At 29.6% G+C, this 15,300-nt stretch overlaps 1 non-coding gene across 1 annotated transcript; it reads right to left on the reverse strand.

The window, feature by feature from the left end:
• Positions 1 to 13,108: 13,108 nt before the first annotated feature.
• On the reverse strand, positions 13,109 to 13,199 carry Trnam-cau (transfer RNA methionine (anticodon CAU)). Its single transcript is given in 2 exon segments — positions 13,109 to 13,144; positions 13,163 to 13,199. It is a non-coding gene; the product is annotated as a tRNA-Met (tRNA).
• Positions 13,200 to 15,300: the final 2,101 nt, after the last annotated feature.

A 15,300-nucleotide genomic window follows, 5' to 3' on the forward strand; every position in this document is an offset into this window, starting at 1 on the left:
AATAACAAGACAAGATGTCTTTTTAGCAAGCATTGGACCGTATCGCTATTTTAAAGCTTCCAAGTCCAATGTTATTCTCTACAAAAGTTATATAAATCGCGCTCCTGTGATCAAACGTTGATGAGACTTAGATAGGAAAACACATTGATTTTGTAATAACGAAACGTTATGGCATACGCCATTAGATATTTTATTAATTAAATGTAGTATTGTCTATGGTATGTCTACAATTCATGCACAAATTTTAAAGACTATTCATGTGGTCATCAAAATGTCCTCTACCTTATTACCCTCACCTGGATAGAAACTCTCTATAGATATTGTTATTCGTTATCTAAAATATTTTAATATCAAATGCAAATAACAACTTTACTATTGTGACGAAACAAATATTTCATAATTGATACAAAATCACAAAGAAATAAAAAAAGACTATGTCGAAATAAGCTTTTCTTACCTGAAAACACTTACAAAAACGTTATCTAAACATGCATATTAAAAAGTTTAATTAATTTCTTTATTTTCGAATAATAGAAATTTTTAAAAGTGTTTATTTCTAATTTAGAAAAAGGCTAACATATCAAATTACATTGCTTTGTATTTTGCTAAATAGTAAAATTATATAAATTCAATAAGACTTTTTGTTAAGTACGCAATTTATATGATTGTGTCAATTATTGCAAAATTGAGTTTTACTTATTATCAAAATGGCGTACTCACAAGCCATAGATTTGCGCAGAATATGCTGACATATTCGAGATTTGTAAGGAACTCCACATTTATGTTTTATTAAATTCACTTTATATATCGGTTACCTAGCACTGCATATTTACAATAACTCTCTTTAATTGAAGTGTAATAATTTTCAATCTAGGCAGCTTAAGTTATTGGATGTTAACTTTCGTGAAACATGTATACTTAGTAAGACAGTTAGGTTAACCGATTGGTGGTACCGCTGCAATATGTAGAAAAACCAATACTACAGGGAAGATATATATAAAAAAATAAGCACTGAAAATTCCACATGAAAGAGAAAAACGGTCTAATGATATTTGCATATGACTTTGTGTAAGACATACGCATTGAAAAGGCAAATATTGTTTCAGTTTAATATTGTTTTATTCCTACATCTTAACTAATGAAATGATTTCACGTATCAATTCAATGTAACACTGTTTCCTAAAATTGCACTGTTTCGTGTTTTTATTTTAATTTTGATTTTCAGATCAGTCCTATTTTTGATACACAATAATATTTTCTTCAAGTACACTTTCTATATAGATCAAATGGCATTTCTAATTATTTAAATTGAAGTTTCAATTTCAACAACATTGTACCGTACTTAATTATATGCAAATTTTAAATACTAGAATACTAGAAAAACTATAATACTTATACATCATTATATACTTGAAGGCTCTTTTTATGCAAATGAAACACTCTCCTATTTATCTATGGGGTCAAATTAATTTGTTAAGTATGAAATAAGCACTCAGGACTTCAAACGTGGCGTTCATTGCACAAATGCATCGTGGGAGAAATTTACATAATCATGTCTGAATCTGAAACATTACAACTATTCTATTTCACAAAATGATTAAAACAATACGATCATATCTGAAACTAAACAAATATTATTTAATAGTTGACATATAACTATTAATGCGATGATACAGCACTTTCTGACTTGATGCGACCATAAAGGGACATCAAGTAACGTGATTGCTTTATCGAAATTAAAATACGTGATTTCACTATATTTCGATAATATAATAAATCAGAGGCAAAGTACAGCTATCCGAAATGGAACACTTGCCTACAATATGTATATATAACATTTTCTCAGAGCATTTTCTAAACAACCGATAATCTTTTAAAATAAAGTTTGCGTAGATAGTCACAAAGTTGTATTAAATAAATAAATACTTTCAATTTATGTTATGTTTTTATTATTGTTTAAAATATTTTACTTAAGCAACAATTTAAACATACGTTACTCCTTTTATTCAAAGTCCAGTTCACATTTTCAAAAGATTTAGTAACAAAATACACTCATCCCCAGTCAAGTGCTGAATTTTCTTTATTGAGTAATTACATCAAGACCGAAAGCACTTCACAAAAGCCTGAAAAAGAAATAAGTGATAGTAATTAAGGCACCATGAAGATATTGTCCTTAAAGTGCTCTGTAAAGATTTTAGGTGATTCTTTTTCCGAATGTCAAGTTTCAAACTGAACATGTAAACCAACACGGTCAGTTTTCCCCTATTTTTGTTGATTAAATATGAATTTAATGCCATGTAATTGAAATAAATTAAAATTTAAGTTTCTATTCTTAGTAATGACTAAAATAAAAGGTATGTACTTTGTAAACAAATTGTTTAGGCTTCTATTTATTTTTATCAAAAAATATTTGGAATTTACACGAAGTGCGGTATTGGCTTGCATCTCAATGTTTTGATCGATTTTTTCCTGCATTTCTTGATGCCGTAAAAAACTGTTGGATTTAATTTTTCTCAAAATATGTCATGACACAAACATGTAATTAAATATTAATGCAGGTTATTAAACTGAAAACGGCTTGGTATTAACTTTTCCTCGAATCTCGATATGTACAAATAGTATGTACTTTGTTGAAAAAATTTATGATCACGTGATTCCTACTTTTTGCAAAATGTATTTATTTATTTATTCATGCATTAATTAATAAATAATCAAGGTCAAACGTCTATGATCCTAAGTGAAAACCAAATAAGGGGAGAATATAACTTGCAATGTTTAAAAAAGCCAAAAAGAGGAAAACAGATCTATTAAATTTTATTATATTCAAAGATATTCATATTAATATTTATTTCTAATTTTGATGTCATACTAAAGCTAAAATAACAACAAAAACAACGATTACACTTTCATAATCTTTGTCCGCTTTTAAAGTTAAGATGTATTGCGAATAGAATCAATATCCATTTCAAAGTTAACATGTACTTATACATAATCGTTATATTGTTTTATTTATCAATTATAGAAAATTCTAAAGTTCTAACATTGATCTCGTTGACTTGCAACTGCTTTGCAGTTTTGAGTTAAATGTATCATAATTAAGCTTATAGTTTACGACCCGTGAAAAGTGGTTACGACTCGCTTTTAATTTCAAAACAATTGCTACTGTCTTGTATGTTTTACGGGTTGCTGTTTTCAGTACTTTAGGACAACACCTATCTCATTGAAATAGATAACTTTATAGCAGTATGCACCTGCTTTTAGCAATGCAAGATTGGTTATCAAAAATAAAGCTTACCTTCAAAGCGACATCACAATTTTTAAAGGGATGCTGTTTTAATATATTGATTGTTATATTCAGTCCCAACTTAACTGCTATTTGTTGCAAATAAATTAAATGTTCAATTGTATCATTAAGGATTCCGTCACAAATAATTTTTAATATTTATTTGGCACTTGGGTTCTGCTTTTATCAATTAAAACACATAGATTTGAATTTCATCAAGATATCAACAAATACGCTACTGTTTTCAACAACCACTCAAATATAACTTTATGACTGTAAGACAAACAAATAAGAGCAATGTGCACAATTTAAATATTTACAATGATATTTAAAACTGCTCAGTTTAGAAGTTGTTTGAATAATTTAATGGAATAACCTGCACACTTAGTGTGATAATGTTATGTAAAAAAAACCAGTACTGTTCTCATCATTATTTCTAAAGTTCAGTTATTAACTAAAAGTTGATTTTTACGTCTTTAAGCCTGCAACATTTTCAATTTTGCTGTGTTGGGCTTTCTTTAGGGATTCTGTTTTTATCTATTTTAAGATTAGAATGTGCCATAATACTAAGAATTAAATACTTATATATTTTGACAAACGAGTGTGTTAATTTTACTTTTTACGTAAAGCAGAAAGTACAATTTGTACGCGATTCATAATCAATTCATATAATAAATTATTTTGCTTTTTTATCATTATCTTACTATCATTCAGAAACGATACATTAAGCAGACTAATTCATGTAATCAATTTGACATGTTATAGATTTAAATACACATATATTGGCAAACATCGAGCAAGGTACTTTAAACGTATTACTAAGCAGTATATCACATAAGAGCATGTTTCACTGGATCGTTGCAAATGTTTTTAACGTTTATACTTTATAAGAAATGGCGTGATAAAAGACTTTCCACACACACGACATAAGTTACACATTCCATCGGCTTTCAAGGACATATTCTTTGACAAACAGGATGCGATTGTTTTCAGTATTATGATTGTAAATAAAGGAAATAAGAAACATGTATGAATTGTTCCCTATTAAAATCTCGCATGTCTTTCCTTTCTTTTAGAAATGCTTAAATAGTGTTAAGATAACAGTTTGATTTTATACTAAAATGATTGAAAATGTTTTTAGAGACGTAAACGTATAGAATATGAAATAGCAATGCCCAAAGTCTGAACAATTAAACAAATATGCTTTCAGTTCCAATATATTTAAGATCAGTTTGATTTGAAAATTTGAGTGCGCAACAATATACTGCGACAATTGCCAGCCATTTAGAGATGAAATCGTTGTAAAGTTGATAAATTCCAGATTAAATCCGAGCAAATATTTGATATGAATATGTCATTGATGAATAACATGGGTGTTCTGTCCTACATATTTGTGTTGATTCAGCTAAAATAACGATTGTCTTTACACTGTGTCATTGTCTTTGATCAGGCAGTTTAAAATAACTATAAAGTGCACACTGACAGTTTTTCAATAGGAAATGAATAAAACAATTAATGCATTAAACACTTACTATAAGTAGAAACATCAAACGCGTTTCAGTCCACAAAGTAATTGGACAGAATTTTTTGTTTTCACTGGTATCGAATGTTTGCCGATGGATCCTTTTGAAGAAAACATGCGTGTTTCATCAGCAAATTCAAATATGAAGCTTTCATCATGGAATCGAATTCATTTATATTTTCAGTAAGAATTGATAAGAAATATATATTACTTCGAGTAGTAAGTCTTCATTTATACGTGGCTAGAAACAAAGGAGTCTGATCATTGCCTAATATACGGTTAAAATAAAATGTATACGATTAAAATAAGAATACTAAAAGAACTCTATTGAGGGTTTTTGACATGACAGGACTTTTTTTAAAATATTTTTTCGAGATTAATATTCCACTAGATGTAGACCTAGACCAATAAATTGTTTGTAAAATTTCAGAATTCGCTCATTCCAGACTTCTAGAATATCATTTATATTGTGAAATACAATCTTAAGCTACCATTTAAATCAATATTTTAAGAATGTCTCTCGATTTTTACATTTTCTGTCCAATATACATGACCTTAGATGGTTCATTGATACCTACATATTGATGTCGTTTAATAAACTGTCGGTATTTCACAGTTCCTACTTACAGTTAACTATACAGTATAACAAAAACTCTCAAAATGCCTCCAACCGCATTATCAAAAACATATTGATTACGTTCGAGACAATGTTTTTCTTATATAGCCAATATATCGTAGCAAGCGACAGTTAGTCTGTTTATCAAACGTATCAATTTAAGGTGCTTAGCACAATGAGCATTTCTTACAATTTGTTCAGTCATTAGAGAGCTGAATGTAATAAGCGGGTCAATACTAACCTAATAAATGTCAATTTATACAAGCGTGAAAGGTGTTATTTTCAAGACAATGTTCAACGTCTAATGTATTTTACAACCTTTTGTGTTCTATCAATCTATTTAAGTCACGCGTTCCGACAAACTATATATATATATATAATAAAATATTTCTGAACAGACCTTTATGTGTCTTTTAAAAGACAATTTCATTACTTTTCTACATGTTTTTTTCTTCACTGCTTTATTATTGTTGTGTTTATTTTAAGGCGGGATACGCGTTAAGATTACAAATTTAATACCATGATTGTAGATATCTGTTTACATACATTGTCGATGTTCAAGTTTACGCAAATAAATGTTTCCAATAAGAGATTCTATTCTATTTTGTCTACCAAAAAAAAATATCGTTTTCGTCAATTTTCGCTAATCAAGCTAAAGTGACAATACCTATCATTCATCAGTGTCAAAGCATCAAAATATAAAAAATGAGTTTTACACATTAGATTTTTTGTCGCTGCAATCACAATAGATATGCTTCAATAAATCACATAATTGTATCAAGAAATGGTATCAATGAAATCAAAAACAAGTGAAGAGCAAAACAAAATTCTAAGAACTGTCGTAAAATGTATAGGATAATCTATGGTTACCAATTACACCTCGGGGAAAGCAACAGCTGACATCAGAGAAAATGAAATAACAGTTAAATGTAAATAATAAATGACGGGAAACAGAATTTAGGTGACCGAGTAATTGGCCTGAATGGTCAATAGATTTTTCATTCGTAAGCAAAAGATTTTCCTCGACATACACGATTTTGACGAAGAAAGAAGTATAAATGAATGTTAACAATTTTTATTTCATCTGGTAGTGTACGTTCACTGTCATGGCAAATATCTTGAACAGTCTGTCAAAAACTATTAATAAGACAGAAGATAAACATGTAAAAAATGTAAAAAAAATTGATTATTATTATTTCGGTTTAATTTTTCTTGCATTTTGCCTCCAATTGTTTTATAAAAGTAGTAAGTAAAAGTAAAGTAAAAGTCCTAAGACAAGAATACCTTTTAAAACAGATTCCGATAGGCTGAAAATTGTGAAGAAATATTACTGAACTGTCAGAACTGTTTCTAATGTCAGAAATTAATGTTCGTAACAAGTAATTTTGTATAACTTGTTTTCTCCTTTTCCATCACCATACTTTGTGTTGTTTGTTTGATATTCATTTCAAGAGAATTTTACCGAATTTACATTTCTTTCTGTGTTTCGTTTGTATGCATGTATATGAAGATTTATTAAGATGTTAAACAATTACACATTACTGATTTTAGAAAACCTAGCAGCATTTTGTAAGGGCAATACAGTTTTGTCTTTTTGGACAAATAAAATTGAATGAAAAGTATACAAATTCGATTAAAACAAGCAAAACAACTTTAAATTGACACCCTCTTTTTCAGAATTAAGTCAATAAAAACATAATTTTTTCTATAAATTAAATATTTTCATTGATTTTAAAACAAAAAGACTTTGTATTTTACAATCAAGCATTATATATAATATATAATTATCAATACATGCAAACGTGTAAATAATCCATGCACTAAAATGAAAATGTTTTTAAGATGAATGATAAAAGCTATTATAAATATTAACATATTATCATTGCAATCCTTTTTTGTACAATATCTGAGAATGACATTCAAGTAAACTGACAATATACTTTAAAGACAAATGCTTTTTTTATCCATACATTTTATAACATTGCAAGTATTAACAAATAAAGTCGGTTTTATCGTGTATTTGATAACGTCTTTGTATGAGTATATAGCCCAACACTTTTTAAAACAACATTCTCATGAATTTTAATGCATGTTTCAAATGTTGAAATTTCAAAACCAAATTTTCATATGAATAAAAAGTATGTACAAAGCAATTTTATATTAATTCGAACAACGTATGTTTAAAGATATACTATGCTCATCCTTGAGTAAAATATTTTAATCGCAAAAAATATTGAAATCTATGAAATTCTTACTGAACACGTGCAAAATGTTAGTATTTTTAATAAATCATTTTTAAATATTGTACATTTTAACTACTCTTTTTTCCTTGTGTAGTTTATAATGAAGAATCATTGGTGCCTAAATGTTTGACAGCCTTTTCTCTTGCCTTCCACTTCTCTTTCAAGTAAAGAGCTTTTATCAAATGTAAAAAAAATATCAAAAAAAGCCAAGATACCTTTAACTTGGTTAACTGATATTCTCCTTGCAAATTATTAAAACCTAAAATATGGTGTTTTTCCCGGTAATCTTAGATATTGTTTATACTTTAGGTAATAACTTAAAAACTAAATCGAATAAGCATTTTTTATAATTAGCAGGCGTGTCCCTAATGTTAGTAAACAATAATAATGTTAATATCTTTTAGGCTTATGTGTTTTCAATTTTTTGTTGTTTGTTTTTTGTATGTATTCAAATCTTCAAATCACTTATGCACAGGCTATGTACTGGAACGGAAGTTGAAAATTACCTAAAATATTCCTAAAATATTCCATAATGTCCAATATATTACTAAATTATAAATAAAATATTTGAAAGTACAGATTTTTAAAAAAAAAACTGTTATTCGCCTGAAATAGTAGGTTTGTGCGTTGTTTTCTCTTTCTTCCGTCTTCTGTGTAAGTCTTTGAAATAACTTCCTTGGCTTACCATGTATTATCATATATGACATTGATATTTATATATTTTGTAACGTTATCTTATCTGTGTGATCATGTAAGTATACCATTACATACCCTACAGCTGCTAATCGAGAAGTTAATATTTACCGAAAACATTATAGTATTTTCCTTTCATCACTGTAAAGTAAGATGGTTTTGCGAAGCCGAAAATTTACGCCAATGTTGTAAAATTTGGCAATTGCATGATGCAAAACAAAATTGCTGAACGAATCTTTGTATTATATGCGAGTCAGTGAAAATTAAAAATGGATAGCAGCCTTTACATTAATCAAATATACAAATGACACATTAAAGTTAAACTTTCTTTATGTCCTAAAAAATATTTCATTCAAAATTATATTTCTTATTTTTGAAGCATATAACAAGACATATTGCAATTGATTACATTATTGTAATAAATAAACACTTTGAGTGGATTTCTTTCGTAATGTTCCAACAATTACAGCCTGTATCTATCGCGCTTCATTGCGATCGCACACAATAAATACCAAGTAAGTATGTAAAAGGTTCTTCCAGTATTGTCACAAATCCTCTAATCAGTTAAGCCAAATAGTTAATTTATAGACATACATATTTAACTTATGTTCTGCCAATTAACTTCGGAATCATTGATTCGAGCACTTTAAGTGTTGTAAATTAAGTATTGCTCAAATCTGCCAGATGTTGCACTTTTTCATTAGGGCTCATTTACAGATTCAATCAAACCAAGTATTTTATTTTCATATTATTTTAATTGTAATAAATGCTTCTGAGGGATCACCCTTTTTTCCAGATTTTTGAAAATTATTACATTAAAAGTATATTTTTATATTAATGTAGCAGTTAACAACACATATTGCAATTGATTACCTTTTGGTGAATAATTCATACTTTGAGGTTGAATCTTTTCGAAATGTTTCAACATTTACATGCCATACACATAGCGCTTCAGTGCGATCGAACACAATAAAAACAAAATACAGGTTTTTGTTAATACTAGCAGTAATGTAACAGATTCTCAAATCAGTTAAGTAAAAAAGTAAAGGTAGAAATGTATTATAATTTACTTATTGTCTGGCCATTGACTCCGGGATCATTAATTCCAGCGCTTTGTTGAAAATTGAGTACAGGTGCTAGAACGGTAAGGGCTGTTACAGTTTTTCATTATTCCTCATGTACAGGCTCAGTCAAACCGAGTCTGCAAGTATATGTTATTTTGTTGTGATTTATGCTTCCGCAGGATCGCCCTTTTTCAAGATTTTTATCGAAATCGGGGAATTTTATAATATTGTAGGATAAGAGAATCCTGAAGCTTTAAGCAGTAAAAGTCTTTGTCAGGTATTCGTAAGAAAACTTTAGAATGACCCTGTTGAGAATAAGTATACTGCACGAATAATGATGCATGTATAATAAAAATGGTTTAAAGGGTATAATAATCAAATAAATGTTAAAAATGTAACAATTTATAGTACCCGAGGGAGTGATAAAAGTATGCATTACGTAATTATAGTAGTGGATGGTTTAGGCATATCGGTTATAAACCAACAAACTGTAAGAATTATTTCTTTATATGGTTGCACAGGGAGTCTGTATCGAAAATCTAGAGTAAATGGAACGAAAATGAGATTAACACAAGTAGGTCACATTTTCTGTAAACTAATCAAAAGAACTTTCTTATAAACAACTACTTCGTATGGCGATAGCTTTTCTAAAACATAAAGCTATTTCTCCTACAGAACAAGATAAAATATAAGTTTTTGATGGCCTATGTATTTAAATCTTAACGTATCCCCTGACTCAGGACCACCAAACAAAACAAAAAATATATGTTGTTACTATTAAAATGAAAATGTGTCGGAGGTACTTATCGTAGCTAAATGTGTCGGAGGTACTTATCGTAGCTAAATTGGTCGGAGGTACTTATCGTAGCTTAGTATTAGCTCTATAACGTTAATTAAAATGCTCAACTCAACCGAGTGTGTACTTTATATTTGTTTAACGTGTTTCTGTTTATTGAAATGATCAATCAATAAAAGTGGTCAGCTGTTTGTATTTGCTTTATTGAATTATAACAATCAGTATGCGATCGATTTTATAAAGCTTACTTTGCTGAGCTAAGGCATCATGTACTTAACATCTTTTACATAAAATAACAATTCCCATGCAAATGAACTACGTTACATTATCGATGGATTACTTGTTATATCAAACGTATATTTATCTTTTCGATACAGCCAGCTTGTTATCTTATATTAAGACGAAACTAAGACGTCAATATATTTTAGACACAAACATGTTTATCGTTACAGTGACTTGAAGTGAAATTATAAGCTTTTGTCATACTAGTATTTAATAGAGAAAAATTCCACAAAACTGAACAAAAAATATGTGATGAAAAATCGTTAAGAGCATCATTTTTTCTTACAAGTGCTACTGATTGCAAAATAAATGCGAGAGATGAGAATAGAACTCACGACCTTCAGATGACTCTTTCTGTATGTGATTATGAGATTGACGCACTGCCAAATGGCTACCGAGGCACTTGAAAAAAAAATTATAACAATAATATTTTAACCTTTTACCCCATGAGCATATTGTTAAAAATGGCCGTTTCATTGAAAATCCTCCTGTAATAAGTTCCAACTGTTATAAAACTATAAAAATTCATCAATACTAATGAGACTTGCCACATATGTTTACTGAACCATAACCTCTGTAATAACATGCTCAGTCTTAAATTTTCGGTTACCCTGGCAACGGGGAGACGTCTCAAAATTGCGGAAAATCACTATTTTGCATTGTTTTGTTTTTCCATCAAAACTGATTTCAAAGTGCTGCAACTTCTCAATGCAATGATATAGAGTAAAAGGCTTTTTAGGGTTGATTACACGTCGTCTTAAGATCGACCGGAGGCAATTTTTAGCCTGTCACATGTCCAATTTCTTTGCTATCAGGGGGACTACCGCCCCACATTAAACCCCCCAAACAGAAGGGGCACATCCCCCTTCTGGTTACCCCCTGATGTATCATTTTGATGGGGGCCGCGCCAAAAAATTGATCATTTAACAACGTTTCTCAAACCAAAAACAGTGTTTTGGGCTCGAATAGGGCATTTTTCACTGTTTGAGGCCTCAAAACACGTCTATACAGTGTATAAGGAAAAAGGGTAAAATGATGCCCGTTTTAGACACTGGATGTTGCCTGTTTATTACCATGTTCACAAGAAATCAAACTTAAAAACACAGCATTATATTTTATGCTTTACAAACATCGAGGTTTAAGAAAGTTATCTACATCTGAATTAATTATTACAGTTTCTATATCATCATTGGATTGTATTAAATAAAATCAATTGTTAACTGTATATTCTGTTATGAATAAAAACACGCTATCCGTTTAAATAATATGTGAAAACCTAAAAATTGGCATAAGCATCGATTTCGGTTTATATTTCATAAAAAATGTCACGATTAAAACATTATTCTTTAATATAATAATAATGTGTTACGTCATACAAATTGTGAACATACCATTTATAACACCGCACATGACAATAACTTAAATTTTAACCAATATCTTATGTGTATTGTACCAAATAATATTTCATATTCAGACAATACATAAAATGATCTTAAATAAGCAATTATTATTCATGATTACAAAACGCATGTTCATACATTAAACATTGCCTTATTTATTAATCGGTCGGTCTGTGCCATTCTGATCTAAAAATAACATATCATTTAGCAACATCGACGTTTTAAAGATTGCCCAAGAGTTTAACCTTATTTTAAAGGAACATTTAATTTGCATCAAATTGTTTACACGTGCAGCATCTGTCTAAGCGTATTTTTCAAAATATAATTAAACAGAAATGTAAAAATAACAACATGTGTTCCTAAAGAAGATTTATTTGTTTGTTATAAGCAAAAGCAGTCAGAGAATTCACAAAATCAAAATAACATAGAAACCCACTTACCAAGACAAAATACGGCGTTTTAAATTGTAACGTTGCAAATATTTTGCTCACTTGAACAAAGTGTTTCCCCCTTGTCTGAAGCTTATTTGAAATATACGGTCGAAAACCTTTATGAATTCTTTTAAACAATTAAGTCATTGACATGTTTTCGAAAATGTACAAGTTTCAGATATATTGATCTGTTTCATACGAATTTTCGTTCATGTACATTTTGAAAATGTTGTTCCAATTCAAATAACACTGCAAATGTCGGAAATATCTTTCTCCAAATACTTATCGTAGTTTAGTTTTATCCCTATACCGTTTATTAGCATGCTCAACTTCAATTGAGTCAACACATTTTCAACTTGTCAAGATTTTTTGGGGCTTTAAGACGTCAATTTTACCTTTTTTATTAAATGTTATTATATATTTTTTGACTTTTTCCGGGAACTGAGATGAAAAATACCTAAAATTTGGGGCAGCTTTTTTGTTTATTGAATATAACATAAAATCAATCGATTCTACAAAGTTTTAATTCGCTGACATTACATAATAGGAAATTTTAGCAAAAATATAACCACAAATACGGTATATTTCTTCTTATATAAATGTATCTTATATTTGAAACTTTCAGCTTGTTTTCTTAACTCGACTCGAATATTTTTAGACACTGTAATCGTTACATTTTTTTGAAGTAAATAATTTTAAAAGCTTTTAGTAGATTTTAAAAGGAAAACTAAAAAAAAAAATTTCCGAAAAAGAAAATTAATCAGATTGCAAAAGGATATGCCCCGGGTGAGGATCGAACTCACGACCTTCAGATAGCTCTGCAATGTGTGATTATGAGACTGACGCGCTGCCTACTGCGCTACCGAGGCACTTGATAATAATATCAAAACATTTATTTAATGGCATAAATGATAAGTTTTCCAGACACTGAAAGTGTCATGTTAATTACCATGTGAACATGAAATCCAACATAAAATACGCAAATCAGTGTAACAAAATTTCTACTTTAACAGTGTATGATATAGGTGTAAGGTATTTATGCAACGGTATGCTCTATATATTTAAATGAAATTCAGGATTTTTTTAAAAGAGTTATCACCGTAAGTAATGTAATTGACTTCACTAATTTTGTCGTGCAACAAGAGGGTCATTAGAGCGTTAGATCATCATTGTAAAACAACAATTTTGGCCGCGTGAGTCTGAATTTTAAGACACAGAAAGCATGTACAAATTCAATATATTTCAACGTCCTTGGCACCGGCTTCATAGGTACATGTATAGCATGATTATCGAAGCTTCAAACAAAACTGTCACTTCCTGTAAATTGTATATCTTTTGACTGGTCAATGTTATTTTTACTAAAAAGAATGTTTTACGGAAATGTTTAATCAACAATTTTGTGACCTTCGGATACAATGTTGCCCGTGACACATGTGTTTCTAAAAAAGATTTCATTGTTTGTTATAAGCTGAAAAAGACTTCATAAAATTCAAAATAACATAGAAACCCACTTACCCAGACAAAATACGTGAGTGTATTAAACAATGTCAATTGTAATGTCTCGGTCAACATTTTGCGAAGTTTGAAACCATTTCGCTCACTTGAACGAAATGTTCAACTATTTAACCACTCAAACCGCCTCGTTTAAAGCGTATTTAAAATATGTGATAGAAATGCTTCGGATATATAATTATCCTAATACGTGCTGTACCTTGCATTTATCTCTATCTGTACCATTAACATTTTTTATATTTGTTTGACCTTTGCCTATTAGAAATGACTAATTAATATAATCAAATTAGTATCAGCTGAATAACACGCAATATACGACTGATTCTCCAAAAGTGAAACGTTATCATACAAACATTGTTGTACTTGTAAAATTCGTTTAATGGCCGAGTAACGAAAGCGTCAAAAAGGACACATCTTATACTTAAGGACAATGAAAACGCACGCCCGCACTATATGCATTTTATTACATGAAAACAAAACACTAACGACTCCATTAGATATATATCATAACTTTAATACAAAACGCAAACTTAACAACTGAAAATAATTCGAAATGTTTAAAATCAAATGTACACCAGTAAATCGAAGAACCTTAGGTGAAAATCCCAAAGTCAAACTTTTTCATCACAGTAAAGCAGACTTAACAAAGGCAAAACCAAAATGAAAATCCAAAACAAAGTCACTCATAAATTCGTAATGTCACCGTCAGATCTTTAGAAACGACAATATCATCCATCAGCGTCTCTTACAGATGTACATCGTCGCCTCATAGACCTTACGGTGCGGGTAGTCGCCTGTGGAATCTGACGTCATTCAGCCTGAAGTGTAGTGCGAAAACGCTGGTGAAGCCGAGAAATTGTAGACCGATGGACACCAAAACGGTTGGCGCTTTGATAATACAAAATTTGATTGTAAGATAGACCAGACTGAATCTGTTCTTAATCTACTTAGCGGTTAATTCTTTGTAGAACCATTGCATACAATTTGCTAGCAAGTCTTCAGTAGTGTTTGAAATTAAGTACCTTTTATAGAGGAAAATTTCAATGTGAGCTTTTACGATTTCTAAAACTGACCTTTGGCATAGTTAATATTCATTTTTATAAAAAATTTAATTGCTCATTTGTGTATAACATTTCAAGAAAGGTGTGAAAAACAAGTTAAAAAAATAAATAATTTCATTTCATAAAGTAACCATGAATTGATTAAATCTGTTTCTGTTGTGATCTTATCACAATTAGCCAAAAGTGTTACTGTCTTTATCATGCAATAACTTCATAAAAATGCAATCATTTTTCATAACTTTGGTATCTAAATGACCGGAATACATTCATTTTTATGAAACTGTGAAAAAATATTTAAAAGAAATATATTTTCCTTGTTAAAACGCAATTATCCCGACCGTGCGTTTTCATTGTCCTTAAGTATATAAATAAAATGACAATTTCCATGCAAATCGAC

This window comes from Ruditapes philippinarum, unplaced genomic scaffold (assembly GCF_026571515.1).
Source record: "Ruditapes philippinarum isolate M1 unplaced genomic scaffold, ASM2657151v2 ctg9770_1_1_1_1, whole genome shotgun sequence".
NCBI classification, from domain to species: domain Eukaryota; kingdom Metazoa; phylum Mollusca; class Bivalvia; order Venerida; family Veneridae; genus Ruditapes; species Ruditapes philippinarum.